Source organism: Ailuropoda melanoleuca, chromosome 13 (assembly GCF_002007445.2).
Source record: "Ailuropoda melanoleuca isolate Jingjing chromosome 13, ASM200744v2, whole genome shotgun sequence".
NCBI lineage: Eukaryota > Metazoa > Chordata > Mammalia > Carnivora > Ursidae > Ailuropoda > Ailuropoda melanoleuca.
The window spans coordinates 13,863,517-13,870,732 of NC_048230.1; the positions used below are offsets into that span (position 1 = coordinate 13,863,517).

A 7,216-nucleotide genomic window follows, 5' to 3' on the forward strand; every position below is an offset into this window, starting at 1 on the left:
ATTCTCAACATTTGCTGCAACATGGACGGCACCGGAGGAGATAATGCTAAGTGAAATAAGTCAAGCAGAGAGAGACAAGTATCATATGATTTCTCTCATCTATGGAACATAAGAACTAGGATGATCGTTAGGGGAAGAAAGGGATAAAGAAAAGGGGGGTAATCAGAAGGNCGACCAATGGAACAGAATAGAGAACCCAGAAATGGACCCTCGGCTCTTTGGGCAACTAATCTTTGATAAAGCAGGAAAAAACATCCGGTGGAAAAAAGACAGTCTCTTCAATAAATGGTGCTGGGAAAATTGGACAGCTACATGCAAAAGAATGAAACTTGACCACTCTCTCACACCATACACAAAAATAAACTCCAAATGGATGAAAGACCTCAATGTGAGACAGGAATCCATCAAAATTCTACTAGAGAACATAGGCAACAACCTCTACGACATCAGCCAGAGCAACCTTTTTCATGACATATCTCCAAAGGCGAGAGAAACAAAAGATAAAATGAACATATGGGACTTTATCAGGATAAAAAGATTCTGCACAGCCAAGGAAACAGTCAAAAAAACTAAGAGGCAGCCTACGGAATGGGAGAATTTATTTGCAAAGGACACTACAGATAAGGGACTGGTATCCAAGATCTACAAAGAAGTTCTCAAACTCAATACACGAGAAACAAATAAACAAATCATAAAATGGGCAGAAGATATGAACAGACACTTTTCCAATGAAGACATACAAATGGCTAACAGACACATGAAAAAATGTTCAAAATCATTAGCCATCAGGGAAATTCAAATCAAAACCACACTGAGATACCACCTTACGCCAGTTAGAATGGCAAAGATAGACAAGGCAAGAAACAACAATTGTTGGAGAGGATGTGGAGAAAGGGGATCCCTCCTACATTGTTGGTGGGAATGCAAGTTGGTACAGCCACTCTGGAAAACAGTGTGGAGGTCCCTTAAAAAGTTAAAAATTGAACTACCCTATGACCCAGCCATTGCACTACTGGGTGTTTACCCCAAAGATACAGACGTAGTAAAGAGAAGGGCCATATGCACCCCAATGTTCATAGCTGCATTGTCCACAATAGCCAAATCATGGAAGGAGCCGAGATGCCCTTCAACAGATGACTGGATTAAGAAGCTGTGGTCCATATATACAATGGAATATTACTCAGCTATATACATTGGAATATTACTCAGCTATAAGAAAGAATGAATTCTCAACGTTTGCTGCAACATGGACGGCACTGGAAGAGGATAATGCTAAGTGAAATAAGTCAAGCAGAGAAAGACAATTATCATATGATTTCTCTCATCTATGGAACATAAGAACTAGGATGATCGGTAGGGGAAGAAAGGGATAAGGAAAAGGGGGGTAATCAGAAGGGGGAATGAAACATGAGAGACAATGGACTATGAGAAACAAACTGAGGACTTCAGAGGGGAGGGGGGTGGGGGAATGGGATAGACTGGTGATGGGTGTTAAGGAGGGCACGTATTGCATGGTACACTGGGTGTTATACGCAACTAATGGAGCATCGAACTTTACATCGGAATCCGGGGATGTACTGTATGGTAACTAAAAAATAAAAAATAATTTTTAAAAAAAGGGGGGGGGGCGCCTGGGTGGCACAGCGGTTAAGTGTCTGCCTTCGGCTCAGGGCGTGATCCCGGCATTATGGGATTGAGCCCTGCATCAGGCTCTTCCACTATGAGCCTGCTTCTTCCTCTCCCACTCCCCCTGCTTGTGTTCCCTCTCTCGCTGGCTGTTTCTATCTCTGTTGAATAAATAAATAAAATCTTAAAAAAAAAAAAAAGAACATTAGCTATCATAGAAATGCAAATTAAAGCCACCATGAGACTCACCACTCTACATCTATTGGAATAGTAAAAACAAAAAATGCTGACAATACAGTAATGGATTCAATAGTGTCCTCTGAAAATTCATGTCTATCTGAAACCTTAAAATGTGATCATATTTAGAGAGTCTTTGCAGATGTAATTAATTAAGATGAGTTTACAATGGATTACAGTAGGCCCTAAATATAATGAATGGTATCCCTGTAAGAAGATCATATGAACACACAGAAACACGGAGCAGACACTTACATAAAGGAAGACAGGCACATGAAGACAGAGGCAGAGATTGAAGTTATGCTGCCACAACACAAGGAACACCAAGGATTTCCAACAACTACTAGAAGCTAGGACAAAGAGTGGGATGGTTTCTTCCTGAGAGCATGGCCCTGCCAATGTCTTTTTCTTTTTTTTTTTTTTTAAAGATTTTATTTATTTATTTGACAGAGACAGCGAGAGAGGGAACACAAGCAAGGGGAGAGGAAGAGGGAGAAGCAGGCTTCTCTCCAAGCAGGGAGCCCGATGTGGGGCTCGATCCCAGGACCCTGGGATCATGACCTGAGCTGAAGGCAGACGCTTAATGGCTGAGCCAATGTCTTGAGTTGACTTCTAGCCTACATAACTGAGGGAGAATAAATTACCACCCAGTTTGTGATTTGTTATGGCAGCCCTAGGAAACAAATACAAATACCAGTTAGAGACATGGAGCAAGGGACACCTGGGTGGCTCAGTCACCCCCCACCGCTTGTGTGCGCTCTTTCTCTCAAATAAATAACATCTTTAAAAAATAAATAAAAAAAAATAAAGACATGGAGCAATAGGCTCGATTTCTCATGCGTTACTTGTGGGAATGTAAAATGGTGCTGTCACTCTGGAAAATTGTTTGGCAGTTTCTCATAAAGTTAAACAAACACGACACAACTCAGCAATCACACTCCTCGGTATTTACCCTAGAGAATTAAGAACTTATGTTCACACAAAAACCCGTATATGAATGTTCATAGTCGCTTTATTTGTAATAGTCAAAAGCTGAAAACAACCCAAATAACCTTCAATGGATAGGGGCGCCTGAGTGGCTCAGTTGGTTAAGCATCTGCCTTCGGCTCAGGTCATGATCCCAGGGTCCTGGGATCAAGCCCTACATCAGGCTCCTTGCTCAGCAGGGAGCCTGCTTCTTCCTCTCCCTCTCTGCTTGCCGCGCCCCCTACTTGTGCTCGCTCCCTCTCTTAAATAAATAAAACCTTAAAAAAAAAACTTCAATGGATAAATGAATAAAAATCTATGGTAAATTCCTACAATGGAATACTACTCAACAAAAAAAGAAATGAACTATTGATACACATAACAGTGTAGCTGGATCTTAAGGGCTTATGCTGAGTTTAAAAAAAACAATCCTAAGACAAATGCCATATGATTTCACTCATATATAGAATTTTAGAAACAAAACAGATGAACATAGGGAAAGGAAGGAAAAATAAAATGAAAATAGAGAGGAAGGCCAACCATAAGAGATGCTGAACTCTAGGAAACAAACTAAGGGTTGCTGAAGGGCAGGTGGGTGGGGGGAATGGGGTAACTGGGTGATGGGCATTAAGGGGGGCACTTGATGTAATGAGCACTGGGTGTTATACGCAACTGATGAATCACTAAATTCTATCCCTGAAACTAAAAAAAAAAAAAAAGCAAAACAGGACAAAACGAAAATCCCAAAGGTCACATATTACATGATCCCATTTATATAACATTCTTAAAATGACAAAATTACAGTAATAGAAAACAGATCACCAGTTGCCAGGGGTTATAATTGGGGTATGCCCATAAACGGATAGCATGTGGGAGTTTCTTTGATGATTTCTGTAAGCTAGCTGTGGTAACGGTTGTATGAATTCTTTTTTTTAAAGATTTTATTTATTTGACAGAGAGAGAGACAGCCAGCAAGAGAGGGAACACAAGCAAGGGGAATGGGAGAGGAAGAAGCAGGCTCCCAGCGAGAAGCCTAATGTGCGGCTCGATCCCAGAAAGCCAGGATCACGCCCTGAGCCAAAGGCAGATGCTTAACGACTGAGCCACCCAGGCGCCCCAATAGTTGCATGAATTTATACATGTGATAAGAGTTCATAGAACTATATAGCAGGAAAAACATTTTTTAATAATTTTATTTTGTTATTATTAGTCACCATATGGAAAAAATTTTTTTAAAAATTAAGCATCCGACTCTTGGTTTGGTTTTGTCTCAGATCATGATCTCAGGGTCATGAAATCAAGCCCTGCATCGGGCTCTGCACTGAGCGCCTTCTCTTGCTCTCTCTCTCAAAAAAAAAAAAAAAAAAAAAAGGAATGTGTGTAAAATTTAATTAAATCCAAATAAAGTCTTAGTTTAGTTAATAGCATTGTACCAATGTCTGTTTTCTGGTTTTTATATTGGTATTTACTTATACTAGTTTTTATTCTGGTAATTATACTATCATTATATAATTTATTCAGCCTATTTTTGGTATTTTTTTTAAGATTTTATTTATTTGTTTATTTGAGAGAGAGAGAGAACAAGCAGGGGGAACAGCAGGCAGAGGGATAAGCGGTCTCCCCACTGAGCAGGGAGCCTGATGTGGGACTCAATCCCAGGACTCTGGGATCATAACCTGAGCTGAAGGCAGATGCTTAACCAACTGAGCCCCCCAGGCATCCCAGTATTTTTTTTTTAAGATTTCTTTCTTTTTTTTTAAGATTTTATTTAAAGAGAGAGAGAAAAAGCAGGGGGAGCAGCAGAGGGAAGGGAGAAGCAGGCTCTCCGCTGAGCAGGGAGCCTGATGCGGGACTCGATCCCAGGTCCCTGGGATCATAACCTGAGCCAAAGGCAGACGCTTAACCAACTGAGCCACCCAGGTGTCCCTTTTTTAAAAGATTTTATTTATGTATTTGACAGACAGAGAGAGCACATGCAAGAGAGCTCAAGGAGGGGGAGCAGTAGAGGGAAAAGCAGGCTCCCTATGGAGCAGGGAGCTCAATGTCGGGCTGGATCCCAAGACACTGGGATCATGACCTGAGCCAAAGGCAGACACTTAACCGATTGATCCACCCAGGTGCCCCCTATTTTCAGTATCTTAACAAAATGTATACACACAGATGCAGGTAGTAATAAATTTGCATCATTTGTACTCACATGGATTTGAGTTTGGACTTTTTATTCCCTTATTCACATTTATTTGTTGAAATGTAGGCTTAGCAAAGACCTTGCCTTTTTTCCACACTTGTACTTATGACATCTAATATGTTGTCATCAGGGGAAGCTGAGTAAAGAGTACATGTGAATTCTCTGTATTATTTTTGCAACTTTTTAAAAAAAGATTTATTTATTTATTTTAGAGAGAGAGAGAAAGCACAGAGGGGAGGGGCAAAGGGAGAGGGAGAGAAAGTTTTAAGCAGAGTCTGCACTGAGCATGGAGCCCGACATGGGACTGGATCCAGTGACCCTTGAGATCATAACCTGAGTGGAAACCAACAGTCAGATGCTCACCCAACTGTGCCGCCCAGGTGTCCCTATTTTTGAAACTTTCAAGTGAGTCTAAAATTATTTTAAAATGAAAGTTTTTATTTTACTTATTTTTGAAAGAGAGAGAATGCAAGCACATGTAGGGGAGAGGCAGGGAGAATCTTAAACAGGTTCCACGCCCAGCATAGAACCTCGTGCAGAGCTGGACCTCACAACCCTGAGATCATGACCTGAACCAAAATCAAGAGTTGGACATTTAACCAACTGAGCCACCCAGGCGCCCCAAAATAAAAGTTTTTAAAAATTATATTTTCTCTGTAATGCATAGTAGATTTAACTCGCAACCAATAACTCAAAGTTGTGGTATGATTATATTGCAAGTCGGAGGGAAAGAGGTAACAGTTGTATGAAATTATTAAATCTTCAATTTCTAGAGTAGAAAACAAAGAGTTAATGACTAAAACTGAAAAAGCAAGAAACAGCAATAGAAACATTCATTAGAGACACAGAGGTAAATCCCAGAAGAAATGACTAAAAGAGTTAAAAATAATTGCCTCTAAGGAGGATTTGGGTATAGAGAATAGGATAAAAGATGGCTCTTTTTTATTATAAGGTTTACATACACAGTAGTATACTGTTTCACTTCATCAAAAAAAATTTTGCCCACTGAATAAAAATAAAAATTATTTTAAAACGCTACAGATTCTCATGTACTACCCTCAGACTACTGTGTAACAATCTCTGAAAAGATCTACTTATTTCAATGGCCTAAAAAGATTTAAACTGGGGGCGCCTGGGTGGCGCAGTCGTTAAGCGTCTGCCTTTGGCTCAGGGCGTGATCCCGGCGTTCCAGGATCGAGCCCCACATCAGGCTCCTCCACTGGGCGCCTGCTTCTTCCTCTCCCACTCCCCTGCTGTGTTCACTCTCTCGCTGGCTGTCTCTCTGTCACATAAATAAAGAAAATCTTAAAAAAAAAAAAAAAAGATTTAAACTGGTCAGTTCACAGGGGGAAAAAACATTAGTATAAAATCATGGACTTGAAGCCCAGTGCAGGCTTTGCTATACTCTGTGGTCTCAAAAATGCACCCTCAATCCTAGTCAGCAGACTTAAACATTCAACTCATCACAAAGAGGACAAGAAGACAGAGAGTTTAAATGGGTCAGTGCTATCCATCACGACCCACTACAAGAAAATATCCTTAAAGTATATAAAAACATCTTTGGGCAACTAATCTTTGATAAAGCAGGAAAAAACATCCAGTGGAAAAAAGACAGTCTCTTCAATAAATGGTGCTGGGTAAATTGGACAGCTACATGCAAAAGAATGAAACTTGACCACTCTCTCACACCATACACAAAAGTAAACTCCAGGGGCGCCTGGGTGGCGCAGACGTTAAGCGTCTGCCTTCGGCTCAGGGTGTGATCCCGGCGTTATGGGATCGAGCCCCACATCAGGCTCCTCCACTATGAGCCTGCTTCTTCCTCTCCCACTCCCCCTGCTTGTGTTCCCTCTCTCGCTGTCTGTCTCTATCTCTGTCAAATAAATAAATAAAATCTAAAAAAATAAAAATAAAAAAAATAAACTCCAAATGGATGAAAGACCTCAATGTGAGACAGGAATCCATCAAAATTCTAGAGGAAAACATAGGCAGCAACCTATACGACATTGGCCAAAGCAAACTTTTTCATGACCCATCTCCAAAGGCAAGAGAAAGAAAAGATAAAATGAACTTATGGGACTTCATCAAGATAAAAAGCTTCTGCCACAGCCAAAGAAACAGTCAAAAAAACTAAGAGGCAGCCCACAGAATGGGAGAAGATATTTGCAAATGACACTACAGATAAAGGACTGGTATCCA

At 40.6% G+C, this 7,216-nt stretch overlaps 1 protein-coding gene across 2 annotated transcripts in view; it reads right to left on the reverse strand.

Moving 5' to 3' along the window:
- PPM1E (protein phosphatase, Mg2+/Mn2+ dependent 1E) overlaps positions 1-7,216 on the reverse strand; it is a 183,796-nt gene that overhangs the window by 113,792 nt on the left and 62,788 nt on the right. The window lies entirely within an intron of this gene.